The sequence below is a fragment of the Bubalus kerabau genome, chromosome 3 (genome assembly GCF_029407905.1).
Source record: "Bubalus kerabau isolate K-KA32 ecotype Philippines breed swamp buffalo chromosome 3, PCC_UOA_SB_1v2, whole genome shotgun sequence".
NCBI lineage: Eukaryota > Metazoa > Chordata > Mammalia > Artiodactyla > Bovidae > Bubalus > Bubalus kerabau.
Window position 1 is genome coordinate 119,966,702 of NC_073626.1, and position 13,808 is coordinate 119,980,509.

The following is a 13,808-nucleotide window of genomic DNA, read 5'->3' on the forward strand; positions in this document are numbered from 1 at the left end:
TTTATATGGTGCTATTACCTTGTCCACATACATATTTCTCTTTACAGCTGAGTTTCATAAGTATGGTTTATATTCTCCATGTCTATTTTCTCACCTTTTATTCACCTTTTGACCCACTGAAATCTCATATCTCATCTATCATTTCACAAAAGTGCTCTGAGCCAAGTTAAATGTGACTTATTTATTGCTAAACTTAATGAACAGATTTTACTTTATTATTAATTAAATAGCAGTCAATTGTCAAACTTCCGTGTACATAGTCTTCACTGAAGTATTTATTTCATGGTGTATGAGGAATTTTGAGCTGTAATCATATCCCTCAAAGAACTTATGGGCAAATTAATGACATAAAAATAATACAGAACTAAGTTACTGAAAAAAATCAGAATGTAGATTAATATCATAAAAGTGGTAAAGATAAAATGTGAGGAGGAAGAGCTCAGCTTTATTTGGGCAAATCAGGAAAAAAAACTAGAGGAAAGAGAGCATCTTAAATAATCATGGAAGGATATGTAATGATTGGGAATGGCAGGAAGGGGATAATATCAGCATTTTCCCAATCTTTTTGCAGAAGTTCAAGCTTAGTCATTTTAACTTTGATTTTAGGATCCTCCTGGATTGACACATTGGCCAGGATGGAAGAGGAGTTTTAATTTGGATCCTGTAGTTGTACTTCCCAAAGATTACAAGCATTTAACTTGTTTGAGACTTCTGCTTGAATTTATTATGAAAGACTTGTCTTCTAAACAATAATTTTGTTGAACTAGAACAAAATTTCCATGTGACCGCTTTGTTCTCTTACATAATAGGCGAAACACTGAAACACAGCTGTGATGGCATCTCTTTCTTGCTACAAGCATAGAAGTTAGTCACGTGAGTTGAGTATCTGTTTACAGTATGAGAGAAAGGGTACAATGTCCTGGAAATCCATGGCTCCACCCTATTTTATTGGAAGTGTGAGACATACAGTGGGGTCCAGGTCTGAATGCTTGCCAAAGCTCTCTCTATAATAATAATAACTGCTTTGTTGTGTCCATTGATTATCTGTCTTAAATGTGAACTCCTTGTAGGTCATACAAGTTGGGATAGCCCTCAGAACAGGAAGGATTGAGAAAAAGGACAAATGGGTGACCAGGGAGCTGTAGACAAACTTCGAATAGTCAGGTCCTGGAACTTTAGAATAGTAGTGTGGCTTGGGGGACTCCTGTCACTAATAGCTGAACTGGATGAAGAAGTCTGTTTCTGGGTGTCTGGGGAACTATAATACAGTGAGTTTTATGTATGCATCTCTGTCTTTACAGTGATATGTGACCTTGGTCATGGAGAGAATTTATTGAAGGCGTTTGTCAGCAATTGAGAAGCAGAAATTGTTACGCTTACATGAGGAGTTACCTCCAGTGTTTATTTCTATGTATTCTATTTATTCAGGGAAGCATCTGTATATAGAACTGGACATTTCTATGGTACTTTTGGGGTCCCTATTTGCTGAATTATTTCAACAAGAGAACTAAGGTGAAGAGAGCTACAGAAATCTCTCATGAGGGAATTGTGGCTATTTATTTTGGTATTCTATAAATTTAGGGTTTGGATCATATTTTAAGCTGGCAGTTTTGCAAAGAGAATTATTCTACAAAACATAAATGTCATCATTGAAAATGAAAGCAAAGGACTGAATAACATTAGCAGAGATAATGTTAGGTCTTTTCATTGGTGTGGAACTCTACTTTGGGTAAGAAATAGTTTCTGAGATGTTCATGTTTTTCTCTGGTTGATGAAGGATGGGGGGCTGAAAGCTGTCAAGAATGTAAGTCAATCTGATATTTGTATTATGTACTTGGATGGCATCAACGACTCGATGGACTTGAGTTTGAGCAAATTCCAGGAGATAGTGAAGGACAGGGAAGCCTGGCATGCTGCAGTCCGTGGGGTCCCAAACTGTCAGACGTGACTGACTAAATGAACAACAGAACAGTAACTGTTGTGATGGTTTTTATTGGATAGGGGAATGGGGAGTCAGCTTGAGAGAATCAGTGGCATAGACTAGACAATAATCTCACTAAAGAGTTCTAATCTCTCCTCACATCCATCTGGCTTTAGGCAATACCTCCTGTCCTGAATGAGAACAATAAAATGCTTCATTATTTAAATTGGAAGACATTAATACATCAAAAATGTAAGGCAAATGCTTCTCAGATGAGACTGACATACATACATGACTTTCTAAATTACCACCTTCATAATTTCTTCAACATGTTGTTTAGTTGTAATATGATATGACATGATTCTGGACAGGTAGATTGTGGACATAGGGGGGTTTCCCTGGTGACTCAGATGGTAAAGAATCTGCCTGCAGTGCAGAAGACCTGGTTCGATCCCTGGGTTGGGAAGACCCCCTGGAGAAGGAAATGGCTGCCCACTCCAGTATTCTTGCCAAGAGAATTCCATGAACAGAAGAGCCTGGCAGGCCACAGGCCATGGGGTTACAAAAGAGTTGGACAACATTGAGCGACTAATACTTTCACAGTCATATAGTAGTTGGTTATATAAAATAAAAGTCAAGTTTAGATATTTATGTTACTTTCCCCCATAAATTTGCATTTTATTGCTACTTGGGAGTTCATAGTACTATCTTGGGTTCTTTCAAGCAGTTCTTGAAATGATTCCTATTGAAAGAATAAAAATTGTGAGTTTCACATACCGTTCTATTAGTGGACTTACCATGCTTAGAAGAATAAAAACTGTCTTTTACTGGTATAGCATAATGGATGAGTATGTTTTGGAATGTAGTCAGACCTACCTCCTCTGCCACTGACCAATGTCCCTGGCCTTTGTAGTTACCTACCAGCACAGGGAAAATCAAACCACTTACCTCACATTCAACTGTGGTATTTTCCTGAAAACAAAGACTATTATAGGTCTGTGCCCTACTCCTGAAAAACCAGGGAAAAGATTCTGTGAAAGCTCTGTTGATAGCAGGATGTGCAGGATAAGGAAGTTCTGCCTTGTATCTACATCATCTCTTCCAAATGAAGAGATGTCATAGGCAGCAAAACCTTAAATATGAATGGGCTGGCATCTTGAGATCAGCTGCATATACGGGTTCTGAGTATGGAAGAAAGAGCAGTAAAAAAGCTTGTTGTTTGTCATTAGGGTTGTTCACTTCTGATCCCTCTTTTCTTCAGGCATATAGTGGAAGTTTACTTCCTTATTATCTAAATTTCAGTCTGACGTGGACTGGCTTTGGCCACCTTAATGCAAGAAATAATATGTGCTATTCATTATTAGGCAGAAGTTTGAGTGAAAGCATGATTTGCCATGTTTTCTTCCTTCTGCCCTGTTGATTATGGAAGTTCATACCAAGATAACTCTTAATTTGGAAAGAACCTCCCTGCCAATCTTCAATTGACATACAGCATCATGAGAAATTAGCCTTCATTATTTTAAGCCCCTAAAATTTTGAGATTATTTATTATTGCAGTATAACCTTGCCTATCTTGACTGATTCGCTGGTTTCTGCTGCTGCTGCTGCTGCTAAGTCGCTTCAGTCATGTCCGACTCTGTGCGACCCCATAGACGGAAGCCCACCAGGCTCCCCTGTCCCTGGGATTCTCCAGGCAAGAACACTGGAGTGGGTTGCCATTTCCTTCTCCAATGCATGAAAGTGAAAAGTGAAGTGAAGTTGCTCAGTTGTGTCTGACTCTTATCGACCCCATGGACTACAGCCTACCAGGTTCCTCCATCCATGGGAATTTCCAGGCAAGAGTACTGGAGTGGGGTGCCATTGCCTTCTCCATTGCTGGTTCCTAGGAAAGATCAATTCTTAAAGGCCAGAATGAGGCCACTGACATCAACCTGAATGAATTTAGGAAACAATCTGAAGTTCAGCAGATATAAGAAGCATATTACATTTATGAAGAAAGAAGAAGCAAGCTGAAATTAGGTAACCTTACATTCCAGGCCAATGAAGCTGATGATTTGACATTGCATTCCAATTCTAGCAAGCAATGCAAATCAGTCTGTGGACAGGTAAGCAGAACTCTGGGACATAACAGAGTGGGTGTTAAGATGAGGACGTGATTTCCTTTATGGTTATTTAGAAACTTGGATTTTCTATGAAAAATGAAAGTGAAAGTGTTAGTCGCTCAGTCCTGTCTGACTCTTGCAACCCCATGGACTGTTGCCCGCCAGGCTCCTCTGTCCATGGAATTCTCCCAGAAAGAATACTGGAGTGGGTAGCCATTCTCTTCTACAGGGAATCTTCCTGACCCAGGGATGGAACCTGGGTTTCTTGCATTGCAGTAGATTCTTTACTGTCTGAGCCACCAGGGAAGCCCCTGTAGTGAAATCCAAATATCAAAGAAACAGTTTAACATACTTTTGAATACCATTCTCATTGATAAAGACTTGGTATTGCCTAAGTTTTCAATTAGTAGATCATCATTGTGACTAGCTGGTTAGGAATAGATATAACAGGATATGAACTAAAGAGAGAGAAGGCAGTGAAATCATATTTGATAGTATGATAATATTTTTGCTAAAGGGACATTTGCCTTAGGTCACTTCTAGATTTCCGTTTCCCAGATCAAACAATAGCTGTTTAAGGACTACCATGGGTTATATTTTCTAAAATTTGTAGCCATCTGCCTTATTTATTTGGTGAGGAGGGTGGAAGGGATTCACTTCTACTTTTCCATGAACTGTGGAATCTGAAAATAGCATATTTTTATATGATTATTGCTAGTGTTAAATTTGAAAGTGGTCTTTTGGATTAAATTTCCTAAAGTTTCTAGTTCACTATGATTCACTGTGTAGTGTTTTCTGAATAGATCTAAACATTAAAAAAAAAAATCCTACCATGTGAAAAACTTATGAAACTTTATAGCTGTTTTCACACTGAACTTATTTAACCATATATATCCCAATTACAATAATTATATATGAATTTTTATCTTTATTAATCAGTACTAATAATTTTCTAACACTTGGCTAAATTTTAAAAAATCTCTATTTTTTTCTGGTAGTAATTTCAGTTCAACATATTAAGATAGAAGATTTCACAAAATTGTTAAAAATCTATATATTTGAAATAAAAATTTTAAAAAATTATAATAGTTCCAAATAGGAAAAGGAGTACATCAAGGCTGTATATTGTCACCCTGCTTATTTAACTTATATACAGAGTACATCAGGAGAAATGCTGGGCTGGAAGAAGCACAAGCTGGAATCAAGATTGCTGGGAGAAATATCAGTAACCTCAGATATGCAGATGACACCACCCTTATGGCAGAAAGTGAAGAGGAACTAAAAAGCTTCTTGATGAAAGTGAAAGAGGAGAGTGAAAAATTTGGAGTAAAGCTCAACATTCATAAAACGAAGATCATGGCATCTGGGCTCATCACTTCATGGGAAATAGATGGGAAAACAGTGGAAACCGTGTCAGACTTTATTTTTCTGGGCTCCAAAATCACTGCAGATGGTGACTGCAGCCATGAAATTAAAAGATGCTTACTCCTTGGAAGGAAAGTTATGACCAACCTAGATAGCACATTGAAAAGCAGAGATATTACTTTGCCAAGAAAGGTCCGTCTAGTCAAGGCTATGGTTTTTCCAGTAGTCATGTATGGATGTGAGAGTTGGACTGTGAAGAAGGCTGAGCGCCGAAGAATTGATGCTTTTGAACTGTGGTGTTGGAGAAGACTCTTGAGAGTCCCTTGGACTGCAAGGAGATCCAACCAGTCCATCCTAAAGGAGATCAGTCCTGGGTGTTTATTGGAAGGACTGATGCTGAAGCTGAAACTCCAATACTTTGGTCACCTCATGCGAAGAGTTGACTCATTGGAAAAGACCCTGATGCTCAGAGGCATTGGGGGCAGGAGGAGAAAGGGAAGGCAGAGGATGAGATGGCTGGATGGCATCACCGACTCGATGGATAAGAGTTTTAGTGAACTCCAGGAATTGGTGATGGACAGGGAGGCCTGGTGTGCTGCGATTCATGGGGTCGCAAAGAGTCGGACACGACTGAGAGACTGAACTGAACTGACTGAACTGAATGGTTTTAATTTTTTTAATTCATTAAAAAAACAATGTAACTGAAAGGAAAAACTATACCCCAAATGAGACTTCGGTCATATTTTTTGTTCAGAGTGATTTATTTTTCTTTGGACTTGATGTTTGATATAGTATAGGCTGGGAGACGGAGAAGGCAATGGCACCCCACTCCAGTACTCTTGCCTGGAAAATCCCATGGATGGAGGAGCCTGGTAGGCTGCAGTCCATGAGGTCGCTAAGAGTCGGACATGACTGAGCGACTTCACTTTGACTTTTCACTTTCATGCATTGGAGAAGGAAATGGCAACCCACTCCAGTGTTCTTGCCTGGAGAATCCCAGGGACGGGGGAGCCTGGTGGGCTGCTGTCTATGGGGTCGCACAGAGTTGGACACGACTGAAGCGATTTAGCAGCAGTAGCAGCAGGCTGGGAGAAATGGAAAGGGAGTGTGTGATATATACTAGTCACCCTTTTCTCTTAATGTGAGTTTTTTTCTTTTGTTTGTAAAATTCAACATTGGAAAAGGATTTAAGGTAGGTCCTGGCCACTTACCTGTAGATGGCAATGCCAGTGTATTTTTTTATATTCTACCTGCCATCTACATGGGGATGGAAGACAGTTTTGAAGAAAGGAGGGAAAGGCATGGAGTCTTATGTGACTATAGTGGTTAAATTGAGCTTCCTGTGCCTTCTTTGTGGTAAACATGTAAGTGTGGACTCTCTCATTGTCCTTGAGTAAGAATCCTTGGGGTATTGATGGTTATTCCCCATACTGTGTAGTTCTCCAATGTGGATGAAGAACTCTGTCTGAATTTGCACCCTGCCCTTCCAGATGCCTCCATCACCCCAACTCCCATTCTCCCTGAACTACCTAGATAATTAGGCTCAAAGCTTCCTCAGATATCTAGTTACCAAGTATCATCTAAGAAAGAGGAGCTGTCAACCCTACTTGTATGGGATCATCAATTCTTCAAAGATTATCAACCCTGCTAACTGCATGTTTAAGGGTTTGTGGGTTTGTCCACTGGGTCATACACTTTGTATTGTTTATCACTTCATTAACTTCTTCCCTTCTTTTCATTATTTTATCCCCTATACTGTATTTGATCTTATTTTTTACCATTCTTTAACTCCTTGAGATCATTTAACTTATTAATTGTTAATTTTGTGTACTTTTGCATTTCTAATATAAACAATTCCTTCTAAATACTGATTTGGCTATATCCCACAAATATAATATATTTAAAAATTATTTTCAAATTCAAAATGTTTGAAAATTTTAACATAAATTCTTTAATTTATGGATTATTAAAACATCCCATGTAATAAAAAATATAATGTAAGGCACAAAGATGGTCAAACTTATGATTTAAAATATTAAACTGTGAATCACAAGATTTCTTGGTCCTTTGGTTGTGTTCAATGTGATACCTTAATACTGGTACCCCAGATTCTTGGACATGGCCTTGGCCAGTTCCCTATAGGCTCCATCATTTTGCCCAATATTTCATTAATTTCTTTAATACTCCTGCCATGAACCTTTCTGATATAGTGTCTGATCTTGATTAAGTCAAATCTTTATCTCCAGTGTGCTCAAGAACTATCAGTCTCTGCAACTTGGGCATCTTCACACATCTGTAGACTCCTGTACAGAATATTTAGATCCCTTTTCCATTACAGAAATGTATTTTTAAATCAAGTAGAAATTAAATTATGTCACAAAACTTTTTAGTTTATTTATTTTATACTATAGTTTATCTGTAATGTTCTGGGCCTAGTCATAAAGCTTCTTGAAAGCTTCATGCAGTTTAATTTTATAAACTTGGCATTTCACCAGCAGGATATATTTTTGATGAGTAAAAGTGTTGGTCTTCAAAAATACATGAGACATACAGACTCAGCCTAGGTCACATCTAATACTTTATAATACATGTTGGAAAATAATTTCCTCCATTAAGTCAACCCTGCTGGATCTCTCACTTCTAATTAGGATAAATTCATCTTAGCACTGATGTGACAATTGAGACTGGTGACTCTAGAGAAACTTTTTTTCATAACTATTTATAATATATTTGCCTAGAGTGTTCTTTGGAACAGAAAGGTAACTATGTGGGAAGTTAGACAGACATGAGTTCAATACTAGTCTGTCCCAAGAAATAAAAACAAATACGGCATCAGGGAAATAGATGGTTAAACATAAAAACAAAAGGAAAAAAGAAACCATTTTCTTGCTTTGGCGTGACATCCAATAGCTATTGTGTTTGAAAACTTTTCTTATATATCATAGGCTTTCTTCCTGCTTACAGAAGATTCAGTGTCTTGGCTGACTGTTACTGCAGAATTTCTTAAATATGGGTAGAGAATGCCAGTCCTTTACCATACAGATATATAAACCTCCAATCTTAAATTAGGCAACAGGTCCTTTTCAGCATTTACTGATGGTTTGATTTCACACGCTACCCTGGAAGAAGTAAGATTTAGTATCAGAATGAGAATGAATTATGGTTTAAAAAACAGGAGAGGGATACAGAGAAAAAAAAAAGGAGAAAGATTTAGTTCACGCTAAAAAAAAAAAGCATTAACTGGTTAGAATTAGGGAAGTTGAGAATATCCCTTTAAACTGTGGTACTGCAATTGATTTCTGTACGTTTTCTGGTATTCATCCCTTTGAAAAGAGAATGAGAGCCAAGATCATTGGCTGTACTGTGAAGCTGTCACATCTCAGTACTGAAAAGGTACAGTGCAAGTGAATTGAAACAGTCTTTAGTTTTCTATTCCATATCGCCAAGAGCTTTGAGACTGATGAACCAAGTGAATGCTTTTTTTAGGGCTAAGTGAGATACAGATCCCTCCAATCTGACAGCGTTTCAGCCTCCGGAGTGAGAAAGCAGCAGAAGCAGCAGCAGCAGAAGCAACAGCAGTAGCAACAGCAACAGCAGCAGCCCCAGCTGAAGTCCAGTAAAGGAGACCTGATCTCCAGTTCATCGTGGAACTCCACCTGGGATCGTGCACTGTCCAGGGTCCTGAAACATGAACCAAACTGCCAGCGTGTCCCATCACATCAAGTGTCAGCCCTCGAAAACAATCAAGGTAGGGCCCAGGTTTTCTTTCTTCTCTCTGCTTCTGCGAATGTAGATTTATTCATTTACCTCAAGCATGGGCATTGGTACGGCAGGGCACTGACAGTGGTGATACCTAGTTGGTTTGAGTTGAATTGAAGGTAGATCTGAGTAGTTTTTGGTTCATTTGCATATGTATGTGGGATAGAGAGAGTAGTTTGCACTAAATAACTGTTTTGCCTTGATGACTTTGGCTTTTTTTGACTTAGAATCTATCACGGTGTATTTCAGAAACAAAGTTTAGTGAGCCTTTAGAAGAGTTTCTGATCTATGTCAGTTTTTCTTGATGGAACTGGTGTAGGATTTACAAACTGCTGGAAACATATGATATTAAACTGAATACAGACTTTATTACAGTGTTTCATTGTCATATGGATTTGGAACTTCTCATTCTTTCTGAAGAAAAGTGCATCCTTCATTTGAGCGTTGAACTGGTAGTTATACTAAAGTGACTATAAAGCGTGTAAAAGAGTTTAGAGGAAGTATAAAAATGTATGTCCTTATATATGCCACCATACAACTCAGAAACAGTAAGGTGATTGGAGACACTGTTTAAGACAGGTGCTTGTTTTAAATTTGAGTCTTTTCTGACATGGTTAAATGAAAAGGATCAACTCAGAATTGTACTGTTCTATTTCATTATTATGTCATTCTCCTTGTCTTATTTGGGATGGTCATAAGGACTTATAAATAATCAGGTTTCTACTGAAGAATTTACTCTTATCTTGCCATTTATCTTTATTAGATTACTATCTGTGTAAGTACTTTACATTTGTGTAGTGGGGAGAGTAATGGGTTCCTCTGGAACTCTTTTATAGAAGAAACTGACAGCCTGATGGATCAAAATTAATTATTGTGGTCTTTAATTTCCATACAATGCATACCTTTTGTTGAGTTTCCAAAATTTGAGAAGACTCATTTTATGATTATACTATTTGGGAGTTATATTTAAGGCCTTTGAAAATACTGCATAGACTGCAATCATAAAAGGAATATAATTTTCAGCAATAAGTCTCTTTCTTGTGAACTTACCTACCGTCTGTCAGAGTCCTCCAGTGATAAATAGACCATAAACTGAACACTTTCTTCCATTTATCTGCAATTATTTTTAAAAGCAATGAAGTCTCCAGGATATATCAAATGATGCATAGACTCCTATCATAATAAACATATAGAATTAACTAAAATAATGAAGAATCCAAATTATCAGGATAATTTATACCATCTCTAATTACAAAAGTGTAATATTTTTCAGCATTGGATTTTATGCACTCTGTCCAAGTTTAGACATAAAATGATGAGCTTTAGGATAAGTTTTTCTCTGCATGTGAGGTTCCCACGTATGTCAATTATATGAGTACCATGACTGAAAAATGCCCAAACAGTATATACGATACTTCACATCTGTGATATATAAACTCTAGTGGGAAATACGTGCTGTAGTCTAAAGTGTGGTAGAGTTGCAATCTGGCAATCTACCTTTGAGTATGTTTAGAAAACCATAAAATGGCTGGTGGCTTTCTGTTTAAGTGTTTGAGGTCATAGGAATCAAGTGTTTTGTTTGCCCTTTTATGTATTGAATAAGGGCAAGTGAATGCTACTTTCTGTGACTGAAAATCACTTCCCTATTGGTGTTCTGGCATTGACTGCCCTCAGACAAACTGTGGAGACAGAAAAAAAAAATGCATCTAGTGTAAGGTTTTGCATCATCTTGCTGATCTTGCAAATGCTGGTTTTTCATTCTAACTGCAGCCATTGAATTGAAGTGAAAAGCATCATGAAAACTGGACAACCCACCACTTAGCAGTGTATTATATTAATGGATTAATGAATCTTGAATTCATTAAGGAATCTTGAATCAAACCTCTGGGTGATTTGGTTAATTGGACAAGTGAAGTTGTTTTGTGCCCCTCCCCCCTTTATATGACGCTGGGGAGCAAAAGATACTTGTGATGTTCCTAAAGTATATATATAGTTACAAGCATTGAACTATTTAAGGGAGTAATTACCTGAGTATTTTCCAATTTGCAACAGTAAAAGGGGATGAGTGGAAAGCTTTCTTACTTCAAATTATATGCTCAATTATGAAACATTTATGGCTTTTGGAATTTATACTAAAATGGCTATCTATATTTAGGTAATGCATTAGCCTATGAACAAAAGGCAGTAAAAACCTAAAGAGAAACCATAAGAGGAGAGGTTTTTGGAAAGTTATGAGATATTGAGGCTCAAAGGACTCTGAACTTCTGGAATCTATTTTGTTTTGTTTACAGCATGGTTTTTCAGAGTTAATTTTTGCTCACTTTTAAAGTTACTATCCGAAACTTTGCAATAAAACTCCTTTATGAAATCTAGCTGGACTGCAGATAATGATATATGACCCAGTTGGGGCTCTAGAAATATCCAGATACTTAAGAATGTGTAAACAGTTGCACTTTGAAATTCTAAAACCTCTAGGGACTATCCCTGCATAGTTCAGTGTAATAAACCTGTAGGCTGTTGTTCTTCATTGTCAGTATAGTAAATGCTGGCTGTTCCTTCTCTTGATAGTTTAACCATTTCTAAAAAGAATGCAGTGGGAATGAACAAAAATGAATTGAATTGGCTAAAAATAGCTTTAAAGGCCAAAATGTGTATGTGGAGAAAGAACAAGTGTGTATGTGTGTTTGTGTGTGTGTATTTTTCCCTACTAGAAGTATTTAAAAAACAATGATATGTGCAATGGGTCAAATCTGGCAACTATTGCTAGTGAAAGCTATTTGTGGTCATGGTAGTAACAGAGTTGGAGAAAAGAGGATTCGGAGGAGTCATAATGAGATAAAATGGTCAGCGTTATTCAGGTGCCTGGACATTTGTCTTTGCCATTCTGGCCATTCTCCAACTCAACCAGTCAAGACAGTTTTCCTGATGTGCTTGAGCAGGTGTTTTCTTATAGTCAAAACAGATAAGAGAGAATAGAGCAGCGGAAGTCAAATAAAGGTGCTAGGCATGTTCTCAGATCATTTTGGATGGAATGTGGAATACAATGCATTCATAAAGTCCTCTCCCATTTTAGAACTTGCAAAGCAGTAAAGCTTTTCCCAAAATGATTGCAAACCTTACCGTCTGTATAGCAGCACTCTAAAAAGATCTTTCATTGTGAGATTTGTAATGGAAAGTTTCAAAGACTGTCTGGGAATGCTAAATACAGATTTAATCTTGGCTTATTATAAATTTGATTTCTGAAGAATTATGCCCACCTTGGGCAACAAACTTGTTTTTTTCCTCCTTATTTTGCCTTCTCTGGACTATACTGAAAGCAAATCAAATCTCCCAGCCAAATCTCTGGACTTGATTTGCCTTTTCCCCCGCAGTGGAAGAGTAAATTTAGAACTTTGCCTAAAAAGTGTGAACGATTTTAAAAATTCTTTTATATTTTAATATAAATCTAACATCTATATATGTTTAAGGGTAGTAAAAGAAATCCTCCATCCTTCTTTAAAAGTTAGAAGTTGTAACTTTTTTGTAACTCTAACGTAAATTATCTAGAGTTGGTGATTCCCAGGTCAAGAATTATGTATGTTTTATTATGGTAACTTCCAAATGCAGTACACAGTATTACCTTATTTTTCCCATCCATGAGCCTTTCATATCAGTCTCTCTCTTTCCCTTTCCTCTCTCCAAGACTTGCCTGGTTTATTCTACTGATAGCTTCAAACCCAGGTTCCTAGTCCTACATAGAAAAGGATCTCAAGGCCTAAAAATCTTAATTTCATTCTATTCCTGCTGGAGTAGCTGAAACATTTTGCAAAATATATTTGAATGAGTATTTAGGATTTTCATTGCCTTGGGAGTAGAACATCTATGAACAGGTAAACTCTTTTCATAATTTTGGCTGTCTTTTTATACTGTAATATTAAAATGTTTTTATACTAGTAAATACTTTCTCCCCTACTACCTGTAAACGATAGTCCCAGTTAAAATTATGCTATAAGAAACAGGGTATAAAATAAAGTAGGACAGAATGAAAATTTAATGACAAATATTTTTTGTTGTTAAATCTGTGGACTTAAGGATGTATGTGGTTAGAAAATGATTTCTGTGTTTAGTAAATTGAAAATTTTGGAGTGTGACATTGTGATGAGTTGGCATGGTTCATCTGGCTTGGAATGGTACCAACTGGCATCTTTATGGTTGTTAATTCCATACCCTGTGCTTCAAGGATGGACACCTCATCTGTATTTCACATGGTACTTGAGTTGGTATTGCAATTTAGTTTTAAAGAATATTTCATAATTAAATATCCAAATTATTTGAATTTTTAAAATGTTAAAAATTCAAAAGCATCTAAGAAAAAAATATTCTTAAGTCATCACAATATGAAAAATGTAGCCTCCCAATTTTACTATTTTGTGTAATTCTAAGTGCAAAGATTATAATAGACTTCTGAATTGTATCTTGTCTTTGAGATCGATTTTGGCCTTAATCCTAAGGACTTTAGTCATCAGGGAGAAAAAGAAAGAAAGTTTATTAAATTATGTTCTCAACACAGACTTAGACACACTAAAGGAAAAGTTATCATCTGTATTCAGTGAACCCTACAGTTCCACTTGGCAAGGAACATATTTTTTTTCACCATTAGGAGAGTGGGTCATTGTCTTAAG

General features: G+C 37.0%; 1 long non-coding RNA gene across 1 annotated transcript in view; it reads left to right on the forward strand.

Annotated features, from left to right (window-relative positions):
* The window catches only part of LOC129646528 (uncharacterized), a 287,290-nt gene that overhangs the window by 220,611 nt on the left and 52,871 nt on the right, over positions 1 to 13,808 (forward strand). The window contains exon 3 of the long non-coding RNA XR_008712004.1: positions 8,875 to 9,136. This is a non-coding gene — a long non-coding RNA (uncharacterized LOC129646528). The remainder of the gene's footprint in view (positions 1 to 8,874; positions 9,137 to 13,808) is intronic.